This window comes from Melospiza georgiana, chromosome 12 (genome assembly GCF_028018845.1).
Source record: "Melospiza georgiana isolate bMelGeo1 chromosome 12, bMelGeo1.pri, whole genome shotgun sequence".
Classification (NCBI taxonomy): domain Eukaryota; kingdom Metazoa; phylum Chordata; class Aves; order Passeriformes; family Passerellidae; genus Melospiza; species Melospiza georgiana.
Window position 1 is genome coordinate 5,256,896 of NC_080441.1, and position 14,184 is coordinate 5,271,079.

Consider the following 14,184-nt stretch of genomic DNA (forward strand, 5'->3'; position numbering starts at 1 on the left):
TGCTATAAGGCACCACCAGAACTCAACCAGAACTGAAAACCACTGAGAGGGCAGAGAGTTCTAAAAATACTACTGAACCCAGAAGAAAATCTCCAAACTTGGTGTAGTTTTTTCAATTAAAATGACTCCATTTTAGTGACTGGTCACCACCCTGTGCCTCTGCCAGTGTCACCTGTTTGTTTAGTGGGTGTTCAATAACCCTAAAGCGTTTCTGCTGGTGTTGATTTGCTTCTGTGGTTCAACATCAAAGAAACAGCACTTGGATGGAGCTTGGAACAGCCTGTGATAGTGGAAGGTGTCCCTGCATTGGCAGGGGGTGGAACTGGATGGGTTTTAAGGTCCCTTCCCACCCAAACCATCCCGTGATTCTGCGATTCCATGGAACAGGGATGAGGGCACCCACAGAGGAGCAGGTCTGTGACCTGGTTTTCTTGAGGAAAACCCCTTCTCCTGATGCTCTCCAGGCCTTTCCCATTGTGCTGCCCCCCAAACCCCCAGCCCAGGTGTGCTCCCTGAGGAGCAGATCCCACAGCTGGAGAGAACACTGGCGTGGAGGGAGCGGCGCCAGCGCACGCGGCCGCAGGATCCGCTGCAGGATCCGCTGCAGCCCCGCTGTTTGCTCCTGCACATCCCAGCACGGCTCCCTGCAAGGTGCTGCTCCAGGGGAGTTTGTTTGCCAGGCTGTGCTCCCCGCTCCCTCCTGGAGTGCAGGCAGCAGGGTTTGTGTGGAGCCAGGGAAAGCCAAGGGAATGGTTCCAGTTCCGAGCCTGCAGCTCCCAGCGAAGGCAGGAGAGGGGAGGCTTTGCTGGACACGAGTTCAAACAACCAGAGTCGTTATTATTGCAGTCCAAGGATGGAAAAACAAACATTTTTATTATGGGCTGGAGCTGAAACTCCAGGATGGCTGCTAATCCCCCTGATAAGTGGGGTGTTGGCATGGAGGGGGGTGTGCATCCAGGTTTTTGTTATTCAAGCTCCCCAACCCGCCTTCAGACTGGGATATGCTGTAACTGCAATATTCCTCTTATCTTTCTTTTCCCCCCTCTCTGTCAAAGGCTTTTCTTTTTCATTTCTTTAATATTTTTCTTTTCCCCTGCCCCTTTATTTTTATTAACTCACCTAGGGCAGTTGAATCAGCAGATTAAAAAAATGAAATTGCAATTCCAAATTTTCTAGTGGAAGAATGAGCATGCTTTTGGCACTGCCTCATGCCATTGTTTTGTTAAGACAGACTCTCCTCAATTCCCCTCTTTTCCATGTTTTTTTTCCATTTCAGAGCCTGCCCTTCCTTTATAAGCCCAGATTTCTTCCCATTTGTCCTTTTTTTCCTCCCTCCTGACTCATTTCCACTTCCCATTTCTTTTCTCTTTCCCTTTCCTCTTGCCAAGTGTTCTTTGATGTTATATTCTGCTATTTTTAATTCCTCTTTCCCAGGCCTGAATCCACCCCTAACCCAGTGCCCTCTGCCTCTCCAGACTGAAAGGACAATCTGGGCAAAAATTTCCTCAAAATCCAACTTTTCCCCATCCAGCTCCGTGTGTGGAACCCACTGTCCTCACACTGTCCTTGTGGCTCTCCAGGAATTTCAAACTAGAGTTAAAGCTGCCTTCAGCCTTGTTCCACGTAATTCCTGACCCATTGGATCAGACCTTCCTCCCGGGCAGTTTGGTCACCGCGCTCCTCACGCCAAATATTCCTCCCGTGCGGCTTTTCCGTCTGGAACATCCCGCCTCTCCCTTCCCAGCCCAGCTGTAAAAAAACAGCTTTTCCCTGCTGTCATGCTGGGTGTAGGCAGCAAACATTGGGTCATTTCTTTTCCATGGAGTGGGAAAAGCTGTGGCACTTGGAGTTTGAAAGGAGCCTGGAGCCTGTGGGCAGTTTTGGGATTTTTCATCCCAAGTCTCGCTGGGAACAAGTTGTGACCCCAGAAGTTTCTCCACCACTTTGTTGGAATGAGATTGTTAGGATATAAGATCCATTTTAAATGGATATTTAAGGAGAAAATATTGATTTAAGGGAAAAGGATTTTTCTGCACTGCATTATTACCTACAAAGGAATTCTTGTCCTTATCAAAGCTGGGGGGTGGTCCAGGAGCTTTCAGAGCAAAGAATGCTCAGCATTCCCTCCCAAGGACCTCCTTTATTCTGGATATCAGGCACAGGACATCACCACGGGGGATCACAGCCACCTCTAGTCACAACTTGTGAGGTTTAGCTGGCAGTGCATAAATACCGAGCCTGGGAAGTCAAAACAGTCCTTGAGCCTCTGCTTTCAGCAGCAAAGTTCATTCGGTGCAGAGTGCTTCAGATCTCCAAATCCCATCTGGTGGGTCACTCTCAGGAGATCTCCCAAAAATTAAGCCCAAATAATTCACTTCAGAGTGAAATCCCCAGGGCACTGCAGATTAGGTAGAGCCTGTGGAGTTCTGAGATTCCTGAGATGGAGTGCTGAGGATTCCAGGAATTCTCTCAAAGGTGAAAATATTAACCAACTTTTTGTTCCCAAAGCAGGGCTGCACTCACTGAATCCTGTGCTGGTCTGGTCTTCCACCCTTCCCAAGGTGTTCCCAGACTTTAATGGGAGCTGGAATTAAAGAATTCCATTTGGGGCCATCAGTGAAATTCAGTTTAATATCAGGGAAAAAACCATGGTGAGACTCAAAACAAAGGTGCAGAATATTTTTCCCCTAAATCTTTGTCTGAAGGTTTCAATCTAGTTTAAAGGCAAATTTATAGTTTCTTATCAACCATAATAAAACATGAGATGTGCTGATCCAGACTATTCCACAGGGATGAGAATTAGACCAGGAGTCACACGTGTGCAGGAAAACTTGTGGAAGGGGTGGAAAGGAGAGGGATTTCAGTGCAGAGATTTGTACCAATTCTCTTGTTAAGAGGAAAAGGTTTCTCCTGCCTTTTCCACCTGGAATTTGCCATGGGTTCAGCTCTAAAATTTTGCTTTTCAGATGCAACAGATTTTATGCTCTTTTAACATTTGCTCCCAATTAGAAGGGAATATATTCATCATTTTATGGGCCTATATGAGTAAAATTAATGGTAAAGTTACTCTGAGAGTTGTTTTGACCTTTATTTAGCAAGGTAACCTATTAATTGCTTAAAAATTCAGCAGCCACCACCTCCTCTGGCCTTTGTAACCAGGACCTGATTGTTTAAAAAGATGGATGGGAATTTATTTTAGTCCTGTCCAGCACAGGGTGTTCGTTCTGGCAGATCAGCCCCTTCCAGAGAGAAATTCTCTGACATTAAGGAACAATTTCTTCTATTCATCATAACATTTTTTATATTCATTATGAACACATCTAAGATCAATCTGGGGGTAAACACAAGCCCATTAATTTTAAAAGGTTAGTCTTTGTATGTCCATTATATAGATTATATATACACATTTATTATATTGCATATAAATGTCAAGTGTGACCTTTTTCTGCTGTGATCCAGAGTTTAGTGGGACTTGTATGAAAGCACAGCTGTCACATTTATTTTACATCCACATGGAGCTGAATTCCACACAGAATATCTCTGAAATCGCTGCTTCAAGCAAGTTTGAGGCACATTTTTTAAAACACATTAATGGAAATATATTAGTGTAAACTGCCTGGTGGAAATAAGGTGTAGAGTGTAAGATTAATTGGTACATTATTTGCCATGAAAATAAATGGATGTGCCAGAGGGGCTCTGCAGCTCAGGAGGGATTTTTTTGATCCTCTTTGCAGCAGAGCTTGGGATGCTCTGAGGCTGAACATGGGAATGGATCAGGAGACACAAGATCATGGTATAACAGGAATATTCAGCTTGGAAAGGACTCCGTGGAGTCCAGCCATTCCCCAGCACTGCCAAGACCACCACTAACCCATGTCCCCAAGTGTCACATCCCCAGGGATCTAAATCCCTGCAGGGATGGGGTCTCTGTGCAGGATGGGTGTCCTGGACAGGCTGTGCCAGTGCTGGACAATGATTCCCACGAGGAAATTGTCCTTAATATCCAACTAAACCTCCCCTGGCACAGCCAGTGATGGAACCTGTCCTTCCTCCTCTCTTTGCCCGCTCAGTCAGGATTGTCCCCTCACTTTCATGCTGTCACCCTTAAAGGTTTTGGTGTTGTGACAGTTTTAGGGTTCAGTTCCCAGTTTTAGGGTCAGGGACACGCTGTGACCCCCCAAATTGTGGGGTGCAATGTGCAAAGTGGGGAACCTCCCGCTCATCCGGGAGATGGAGACTGGAGATCCCCGAGGGGGCCGGGACAGGTTTGGTGACACAGGTGGAGCACAGGGGTGACAAACAGTGCCTGGGGGTGACAATGGCCAAGGGGGACAGACAGTGACATGGGGACAGTGCTTGGGGGTGACAGTGGCCCCCAAGCACTGTCCCCATGTCACTGTCTGTCACCTTGGGGGTGACAAGGGGGACAGACAGTGACATGGGGACAGTGCCCAGAGGTGCCGGGCAGTGCCGGGGGTGGCGGCGGTGTCCGGCAGGGACAGACAGTGCCCAGACATGTCACCCACCCCAGGTGCCACCAGCCCGGCCCGCCGGGGCCGCCCCCCCGCGCCGCTTTCGGCGGGCGCGGTGTCCGGCAGCCGCGGAGCCGCGCGGGCTGTGGTTGGCGCGCCCGCCCGCCCCCGGCCGGCGGCGGCGCAGGCGCGTTGCGCGCATTCCATGATGGCGGCGCGGGCGGGCGGCGGGCGCTGAAGCGGCGGAGCCCGCGGGGCACACGGTCAGTGCCGGGGGCAGCGCACGGGCACCGCCGCCGCCCGCTCTCCGGGGCTCCTTCCCCGGGCTCCGCTGCTCCCCGGGGCGCTGCAGAGCGGCGGTGCCCAGCCGGGGCGCGGTGGGCAGTGCCGGGAGCGGAGCCCCGCGGAGCGGAGGGCGGGAGGCGGCGCGGAGCCGGGCGGGGGCGGCCGGAGGGACAGGCGGGACCCCGGGGACCGGGTTCTGAGGCGGGGGACAGCCCGGCCTGTGGGACACGTTCGGGGTGGACGTGGCGCAAGGGGCAGGTGGGGGCAGGATCCGGGAGATCCGGTGTCCCGGGACGTGGGGTGGGATGGGGTGAGCGGGATGGGATGGGGTGCCTGCGATGGGATGGAATAGAATGGAATGGAATGGGGTGCCTGGGATAGGATGGGGTGAGATGGGATGGGGTGCCCGGTATATGATGGGGTGCCCGGGGTGCGGAACAGGCAGGGTTCAGGGTGTTCGGGCTCTGTCCGGGTGCGCTGCCCTCCGGATCGCGGGCATCCCCGCAGGGGACCCGGCGGGTTCGGGGACAGCGGTTCTGGGGAGCCGCTCCTAAAGGGACTCCCGGTGCTCGGGGGCCGGACCGTGCCGGGCCGAGCGGGGGCTCCCGGCTGAGCCCGCCCGGACGGGGTTAATGCCAGCCCGTACCGCGGGTCGCGCTTCCCCCAGCCCGCTCCCGCTCCGCTCCCCACGCTCGGATTCTCCGTCCCCTTCTTTCCCTTTCCCGTCCTTGTGCTGCTGCTCCGCGGGGCCGGAGGGGCTGCGATGTGCCGTCGTCCCCCCCAGGTCCCCCCTGGCCGCCCCCCCGTGCTCCCTCCCCGGCAGCCGCTGCCTGCGAATGCCACGTAGCCTTGTAGTTGTTCCCCTTGGCTGCTCCGTAGCTCCGGTCCCAGACACCTCCCCCGCGTCCTCCTGGGCTGGGGCAGGGGGAGGTCACTGCTGTCAGCCCCTGCCTGCCTGCTGACCACCTTCTGCCCTCCCCTTCCCGCTGTGTCCCCCTGTCCGCCCTGGGGCAGCGGCGCTGCGGACCCCGCTGGGGTCGCTCTGCTGTTTGTGTGTCTCACTGAGGGCTGGGGACTCCAGCAGCGGGTGCTTCCCTTCGGGGACAGTCCCCAGGGATTCTGTGCCCCCAAACTCAGCAGCCCCTCTGCCACCTCAAATCTGAAGTGTTTTGTGTGATAATCTCCGAAAACAGGGCGATAATGCGTTGCTGGCAGGTGTATTTGCTCCCTTCAGCAGCTTGCCCAGCTGGTTCCTGAGTTTCATTTCTGTTTAAAACTTCGTTGGAATGATGGAAATTTTCTGTAATTAATAATTGAGGTGTCAGTTTCTGTCCATTCTGCTGCTACTTTGTCTTCTCTCTGTCCCGTGCTAGTTAATTTTTTTCACATTGGCAGCCCTTCCTTGGCTTTCCCTGCTGCCTGATTGGGAATATTGACGCACAGATAAGTTCCCCAGCAGCCCGCTGCACGTATGTGATTCCTGATGTTTTCCTAATGTATTTATCTTTACAGCACTGCCTTCAATAGGGAAATACTGTCTCAGTCACAGATGGAAAGACTGAGGCACCGAAATATTTATGGCCCAAGGTCGCACAGGAAGTATGTGGTGAGGCAGGGAATTGAATCTAGATTTCCTGAGCCTCAGATTAGCATTTGAACCAGGGAAGCATCCTCTCTGTGTTTTAAGCCAATAAATTGACCTTGGAGTTAAGATGCAGTGTAGAAGAAAGTACTTTGTGTTTGGTTCAGTATCTGTGTAAGTAAGCACAGCCCGAGTTGCTTCCCACACTCACATTCCTTCCCTTGGTTTATGTAATTTGTGAAAGAGGATAAGGTGGTAAAATAGGAAAGATGTTGACTTTCTCAGGGCTCAGTGTGTGATCATGGGTGTTGAAAAGCAGCCAGCTATTACACTCTCCTCTCTCTTCGGGCTTTTTACCTTCCTGTTTCCAAATCTTGGAAAGTTTTGGAGCGCTGTTGTTGTCTGGGAATCTTTTGTTCTCAGCTGGGATCAAATAAATCTCATTTTCTAGAGAGCTGAACTGATTCAGTGGATCCCAGATCTCAGTTTGGGATCCTTCACGGGGCTGTGGATAAACAGGGCTGGGACTGATGGCTCACACAGCTCCTGGAGCAAGCTCTTACAAGTTACTCACTCAGCTGTAGCTCAGGATTGTTGCAGCAAGTTTTTGGAAAACTTGGCTTCATCTGGAATGGAGCAGCACTTTGACAATGCAGTGGAATAATTTCAGCTCCTTGTGCACAAATCCCACCTTGCCCTGCTCTTCTCTTGGGACAGCTGATTTTTGGTGGTGATTTGGTTTGGTTGTTCATTTTCTTCAGTGGTTTTGAGGAATTGGATGTTAGAATGGTTTAAAACAATAACTCCTGGTGGATTCACCTTGAGAGGGAATAAAGATAACTTTGTCTACACAAATCCATTTCCTGCCACAAGCCTTGATCACAAAATGCATCTCTCTTTGATGTTGCACTGACACCAAATCTGGATATAAATGTTCTGTATAACTCTTTTCATGACCTTTTGATTGTCATTTTTGGAGGCTGGCATTGGCATCCTGTTAACTGTGGGGCTTGTCCCACCCCTGCCAACAATTGTCATCTTTTATGGTTATTTTTAGGAAAGGTTTGTAAAAAAACAAATATTTCATATGGACTGTGCAGACAGGAAAAATTCCAGTGTTCTGCTCCCGTTCTGCCTGGCCTTGGGTGAATTTCATGCAAGTTAAAATTTATCTTTTAAGCTTGAAAGAGCAGCATTTTTATTTGGTGACTTGCTATTTCCACAATTGGGAAACTTGTCAGATTTAGAAGGAAATACGTGCCTGGGAAGACATTCTTATAATATTGTTCATCAAAGTCAGGGGCTGCTATGAAATGTTCTAAGAATTCTTTCCCTGCTTCCATATTTTCTTAATTTCCTGTCATGATTTCATTGAATCGGAGAAGAATTTTAAAATTATCTCTGAAAGCAGATGAGAAAACCTCAATATTAGTAATCCTACAAGAGGCTTGAGGGAAAAAAAAAACATTTCTCACTTCTAATTTTGTTCTGTCTGAAAGCATCAGGGCTGAACTCTCAGTATTTAAACCTGGGCTTGCTCAAGGCTCTGGTCTCAAGGCTGGGGGATGTGGAAGCAGGAACCTGTGCATTTTTTCACCTGTTTTTAGCACATTGTCATGAAGCTTCCCAAGGTCAAGATGGTTGGTGTTCAGCTGTTATCTTTGCTGCAAGCCAGACCTTCACTGAAAAGTTTTGGATTCCTGAGTGAGGAGCACACACTGAACTCTTTATTGCATTCTTGAAGAGCTTATTGTAAAAGCAGCGATAATTTATTCTTTCAGTGGTGCTAACACAATCCTGTCTGTGTATTGACCAGCACAGACAGACCACTGGCTCCCAGCCCTTGGGCCCTTTCAATCCTAATGTAAATCTCCCCTTGTTCCCAGGATCCTGATTGATGTGGAAAATGCCTCCCTTTGCCCAAGATTCACTCTGGGCCCTGATGCTTTATATTCAATATTTTTCCAGTGTCTCACTTAGAGTAGCTCAGGAGGAACATTTGTTAGGTTGTGACTTCAGAAGCGTCTTCAGGTGATGTCATCAGTGTGACCTGAAGACAGTGTCACCTTTCTGGTGACAATGACAATGGATTGCTGTGTGGGAGCTCCAGTAAAACTGCAGAACACTCTGCACACCTGCCTGGGCCTTATCTTTAGAGATTCAGCAGGAATTTCTCCATGGAAAGGGTGGCCAGGCGTTGGAAGGGAAGGCCAGGGAGGGTTGGAGTCCCCATCCCTGGAGGTGTCCAGGGCAGGACAAGGTGGCACTCAGAGCTCTGGGCTGTGACAAAGTGGAGTCTGGCACAGGTTGGACTTGATGATCTCGGAGACCTTTTCCAACCTAAATAGTTCTGTGGAGAACAACACTGGGGATTGACTGATCCCTGCAAAACCTTCCTGTGTCTGGAGGACCAAAAGAGGGCTCAGTGTGCAGATACTTTAGGAAGTGTTTTAGTGCTGGATGCAGCTTGAGAAAGGTGATGATTTTTACATTATTAAATCCAACATCTGAGGTGGTTTAATGACTCCTGGAGCTTTTAGTTTCCTTCTGCTGGAGCATCTTTAGTGGAGCAGTTTTTAGATTAAAGCTGTGCTGCCCTGTAACAGCAACTGGGATTGTATTTCCAGCTTTGTGGACGTTTTATGTCTTTTTATGTCCTTTAACAGAAGGGAAATGTGTGCATGACAATTTAAATTTGGGGATGTTTGGAATTTTTCTGTCTCTATTGCCATGCAGAGGAGTAGAACAGGTATATTGTAGGTAACCAAATAAATCCAGTTACATCCAAAGAACTCCTCAGTGGAATCACCTCTGCCTGCCCCTCCTGGATCCTGCTCTTTCCATGGATCTCTGGTGTTCCCTGCAGCTTGTTTTTCTTTGCATTTCATGTTTGCCAAGGAACTAACATGAAAATGTGGGTTTTTGCCTGCAGAAAGAAGCCTGAGGACAGCACACATTGCTCACTCTGCAGCAGGCACTGGAACACTCACCAGGAGGAATTCCAAGTCAGGAGAGTGACAACGGTAATTACACAGAATTTAGGATTCTCCCAGGTTTTATGAAGTGTTTATTTTCTCATTAAGTCTCTAAGTAACACTTTAAGTTGAAATGAATGTATTTGACAGACCTCTAAACTTAGGACTCTTTTTTTTTTTTGTGGAAGAAAGTTCTGGACAACTTCTTATCAAATGGAAAAAATGAATTAGGGAAGGAAGAACTGATTGAGTTCTTGAGGTAAGAAAGGTTTCAGGTTCCACAGGAACATTATTGATTTTGTAAGGTGGCAGCCTTATCTCTATTTTCACATTTCTTACTCTTTCTTCTCCCTTCACCCACTTAGCTGGAAGTTTTCTCTTGGAGAGAATTGCATAATTGGTTTTGGATAAAGAAAGTAAATTCTGTTTTTAGCCAAATGCATTTCCTGTGTAGAGAACAGCTGGAGTGGGTGATAGCATTCTGGTAGTGCCTTGCTCAGATCCTTTGGTTTTAATTGGAGATCATGGAACTGAGTTCCTTCTCCTGGAACTGCTCAGGTCAGGGAACTGATCTGCTGGAAAAGCAGAAGGGAATCTGTCAAAACCTTGGGGATGAGTGCTGGAAAGCAAAACACAATCAGCAGATGGATTTCATATAAGAGATAAAGAAAGAAGTGATAATCCTGCTGCATTCCCTGGATCTGTACAGGTGTTTTGGGAGGGAAAGCATTTAACCAGGTTAAATCAGGTTTATAAATTCAGATGAAGTTTTTTCATCTGCTCTTCCATGCCCTTTATTAAATAACTTCAGCATTAATATCTCTTCCTTGGGAATAATTTGCTTTCAGTTCTGCTGAGTGAGGTATTAAAGTGCCCGTTGGTGTCACTTGAGTTTGTCACCTCCAGTCAGGAGTGAAGGCAGTTTAATGTTTGCATGGGAGGAGTTTTATGCTCCTGAAGGACTTGTAAGATGTTCATGTCAGTTTTAAGCAGATTCTGCTTAAAAAAAGTTTTTATCATGTCAACCAGGTGTGTATTTTTGTCCATTTCAGTGTGAGGGGTGAGAATTATTTAAAGGAACTATTCAGATTTGGAAGATATTATGAAAACAGACTTTTGGTGTATTATAAATTGTCATTTTCCTTTTTAATGCCAGCATTTCTTAAAATATAAACTTGATAAAAACTCACATAAACTAATATCCCTAGGTTCTTCAAAATTGATAATTTCTACTTAGGCAGTTCCATAAAAATGTGATTCAATCTCCAAACTTCCAGCAGGTTCATTGGTTTGCTAATCAATATTCAAAGCTCAGGTACAGAAAGGAATGATTTCAGTGTGCTCCCTGCCATCAGCTGAGCTGTGGCAGTGATTCTGTGCTGGTCCTGGCTACTCACCCAGGCTGGGGGAAGTGTTCCTGCTCCAGCCTCATGGGGATGATCTCACACTTGCATTTTTCCCTTGCATTTTCCATGAACTAAAGAAATGCACATGGTCTGATGCCACGAGACTGCTCAGCTGTGGTAATTGCAGCCATTTGTTGGTGTGTTTTAGCCCTGGGTTTAAGCATAACCTGTTCTAACCAGCCTAATTTGACCCAGTGCTGAGCTAAAGTGTTACAGCCCCAACCTCTGGTGTTGTGCAAGGAAAAGTCTGCAGCTGCTGTATCAAAATAATTCCTCCTTGCTCAGAGTTTGCTTAATCTGCTCCAGTTTGAAGAAATCCTTTGCTTTTGCTGGGGTTTTCTGCTTGGTTTTGAAGTCCTGGTTTAAGAGAGTTGTTAAAGGAGAGAGGCCTGTTTGTGCTGCATCCAGCACTGGTGATTGGCAGAGCAGAGCTGCAGAAACCTGGGAGCAAATCCTGTTTGTTCCACCTGTGAAATGCTGATTTTCCTCCTGTTTTGTGGGATTAGGCAGCAGGTGACTGCTCTGAGCTGTCTCATGGTAGGAGCCTCTCCTGGAAACGTCCTGGCTGCTCTTGGTTTCCATAATCTGCATCATTGCCCTCCCTGAGCTGAGTTTAAAGTAAATAAATCAGTGGAGATGGAGAATTCAAGCATTTGGGAAAGAGCTTTTGGATCACCTCTGTCTCATACCAGCAGTGTGTGTCTGCCATCCCATAATGCTCCCAAATTCATGGAGGTGTCACCCAGCTCTGGCACTAAAATGGGCTCAGTTTTGGTGCTTTCCTGGCTCAATCCCAGGAGGTTTCATCCAGGTTTGGACACACATGGCACAGGACAAAGCAGAGCAGCCAAGCTCTGGGTGCTCTTAAATCCCTCACTTTTCCTGGTTCTGAATGGAAGATCCTAAAAAAAGCTTTTAAAATACTTTAATATTTCTTCCTTGCCATGAGCTGGGTGTTGCTGGCTGGAGGGAGGGACTGGCATGAGCAAGGTGCTGTGGAATGATGTGTTCCCGTTGGAGGGAACGTGTCTGCACACACAGCAGCCATTCCTCTGGGTTGCTTCCAGACTTTTCCACAACTTTTCCCCTGGAGTCTGGTAAATGGGCAGAACTTCTTTATTTTCAAGGAAAAAAATGATCATAAAATGCCTTCAATTTTACCTTCCACTACAAAACAAACGTGTCCCATGGAGAGCAGCTGTGCTCAGTTATGCAGATCCTTCTCGTGGTTTCAGAGCCTTGGGAGAGGGTGCAGCTCCCTGTAGGAACTTGCAGTTCCCAGCTGGCAAACCTTGGCACACTTGGAAACTCTTTGTTTCATCTGCCCAGCTCTGTGGTACTTCCAGGTGGGAATTCCAGCTGCCTTTTTGCTGACCAGTTCAGGCCCCAGAGAGAATTCCAGGCACACACAAGGGCTTGTTCTCTGTCTTGTGCCTCTGGGCAGAAGTTTTTTGGATTTCTTTTCCGTGGACTGTGGTGTCTGTTGCTTCCACAGCTTCCAAGTGATTTAGAGAACCATTTGGATATAGAATTTCCATAGTATATGGTTAATGTGTAAATAAACTGGTTTGCTTCAAGGCCTAAAGAAAACCAGAATCATGTTTTAAATTCACAGTTTTACACTTGGAAAATCATATTTCAAACAAGCCTATTGTTAAATTGCATTTAATAAAGGCTTTTTTTATCTAAGCTTGAAAGTTTTTGTTTCATGTAGCATTAAGATGTTAAAATTAGCACCTTGGTTTATTCTAGAAAGTGTCACCTTCCTAACAGGTGGAAAAAAAGATATTATATGTTTAATTATTTTTATTATTTTCTCTCTTTTTTTTATTTTTGTAGCAACATTTTTGCAGCTAGAAAATTCACAATCCCTTTATTTTTTAGGCTGAAATAAGAATGAAGCACCTTAATGGCTCAGTCCTTTGAGGTGCACCATTCTCTGAACATTGGTAGAAGCAGGATTGGGATTAGGACAGGAATGGGACCTTTCAGGAACTCCTGGATTTTGGTTTATGGGACTGCTCACTTAGGAAGCACACACAAGTGCTCAGGATTCAACTCTGCTTTTCTGGCAATAACAGAAAAGCCATAAAAGAACTAAAACAACAAAGGAAAATATTTATCTAAAAGTCATGTCATGTTTGCATTCTAGAAACCATTCTTGCCAATTTTACAGGCCTCCTAAATGAATAATTCTGAGGGCAAGCATGGCCTTAACGTGAGCATAATATTAAATAACAGCTGAAATCAAATTAATGCACTCTGGGCACCGACAGAGCTTTTCTGCCCAGTTTCCTTTGGGAAGAGCAGCAGGGAGCCTGGAAAAATGTGGTGTAAGGCTGGAGGGTGGGCACAGGAATCCTGAGGGATGGAGTTTCAGCCTGGAAAACAATCCTGGAGTGCAGGGGACAATTGTGTGTGATGGCTTTCCTGGCACACTCCCCAGGAACCCGATCCACGGCCAGGGTGAGCCGGGGTGAAAGTCGATCACATCCCTGGGCCAGAGCTCCTGTGGCCTGCCTGGGTTGGAGCTGCTGGTTCTGGGGGTTTTTTAGGGCTTTTGGTGTCTGGGAAATGAGGGATTCCATCCCAGTCTTAGCCCTCCTCCAGGGAGAATTTTAGAAGAGTCGACGTCTCCGGCCTGAGAGATGAGCGTTAATAGTAAATTTAAAATCCTCCTGTAATCCAAACAAAGGCTTGGAGCAGAGTGTGGGAGCCTTGTCCTGGTGTCTGGAATTTTGGTGAGGTCAAATATGGGATCTGTGACCCCATATTAAAATGTTTTCCTATTATATTAAAAATATCTCTCCAGAAAGATCTCACACCGACTTTAAATGGGAGGAACACTGCACACAGGCATGGATCAGCTTTATTCCACTCTCCAGAGAAGAAACCAAACAGATTTCATAAACAATTGAAAAACAAGTTTATAACCTCAGAGAGAAGCTGTCCCAAAGGCTGGATTTTCATTACAGTAAGTGCTGGATTTAAGATGAGAAAGTTCCTATTCCAAGAAGCTTTTCTGGGGTCACAGACCTCACCTGGGGCAAAGCCACCCCTGGATCAGGCTCTGAATAGACAAAATATTTGATCCCATTTCTTGGATAAGTCATGAAGGACATTTCAGGTGAGCTCCCAGTATTCAGAATATTTGAGCCCATTTCTTGAGTAACTCATAATGGACATTTTCAGACAGGCATTCAATATTCAGAATATTTGAGCCCAGTTCTTGGGTAAATCATGAGGAATATTTTCAGGCAGGCTCTCTCAATATTCAGAATATTTGAGCCCATTTCTTGAGTAACTCATAATGGACATTTTCAGACAGGCATTCGATATTCAGAATATTTGAGCCCACCTCTTGGGTAAATCATGAGGAATATTTTCAGGCAGGCTCTCTCAATATTCAGAATATTTGAGCCCAGTTCTTGGGTAAATCATGAGGAATATTTTCAGGCAGGCTC

General features: G+C 47.2%; 1 protein-coding gene across 2 annotated transcripts in view; it reads left to right on the forward strand.

Annotated features, from left to right (window-relative positions):
- The first annotated feature begins 4,683 nt into the window (after nucleotides 1-4,683).
- Nucleotides 4,684-14,184, forward strand: part of LOC131088566 (fibronectin type-III domain-containing protein 3a-like) — a 39,749-nt gene continuing 30,248 nt past the window's right edge. For both annotated transcript variants that reach the window (XM_058032724.1, XM_058032725.1), the window contains exons 1-2: nucleotides 4,684-4,735; nucleotides 9,272-9,362. The gene's annotated coding sequence lies outside the window, so the exon portion shown is untranslated. The remainder of the gene's footprint in view (nucleotides 4,736-9,271; nucleotides 9,363-14,184) is intronic.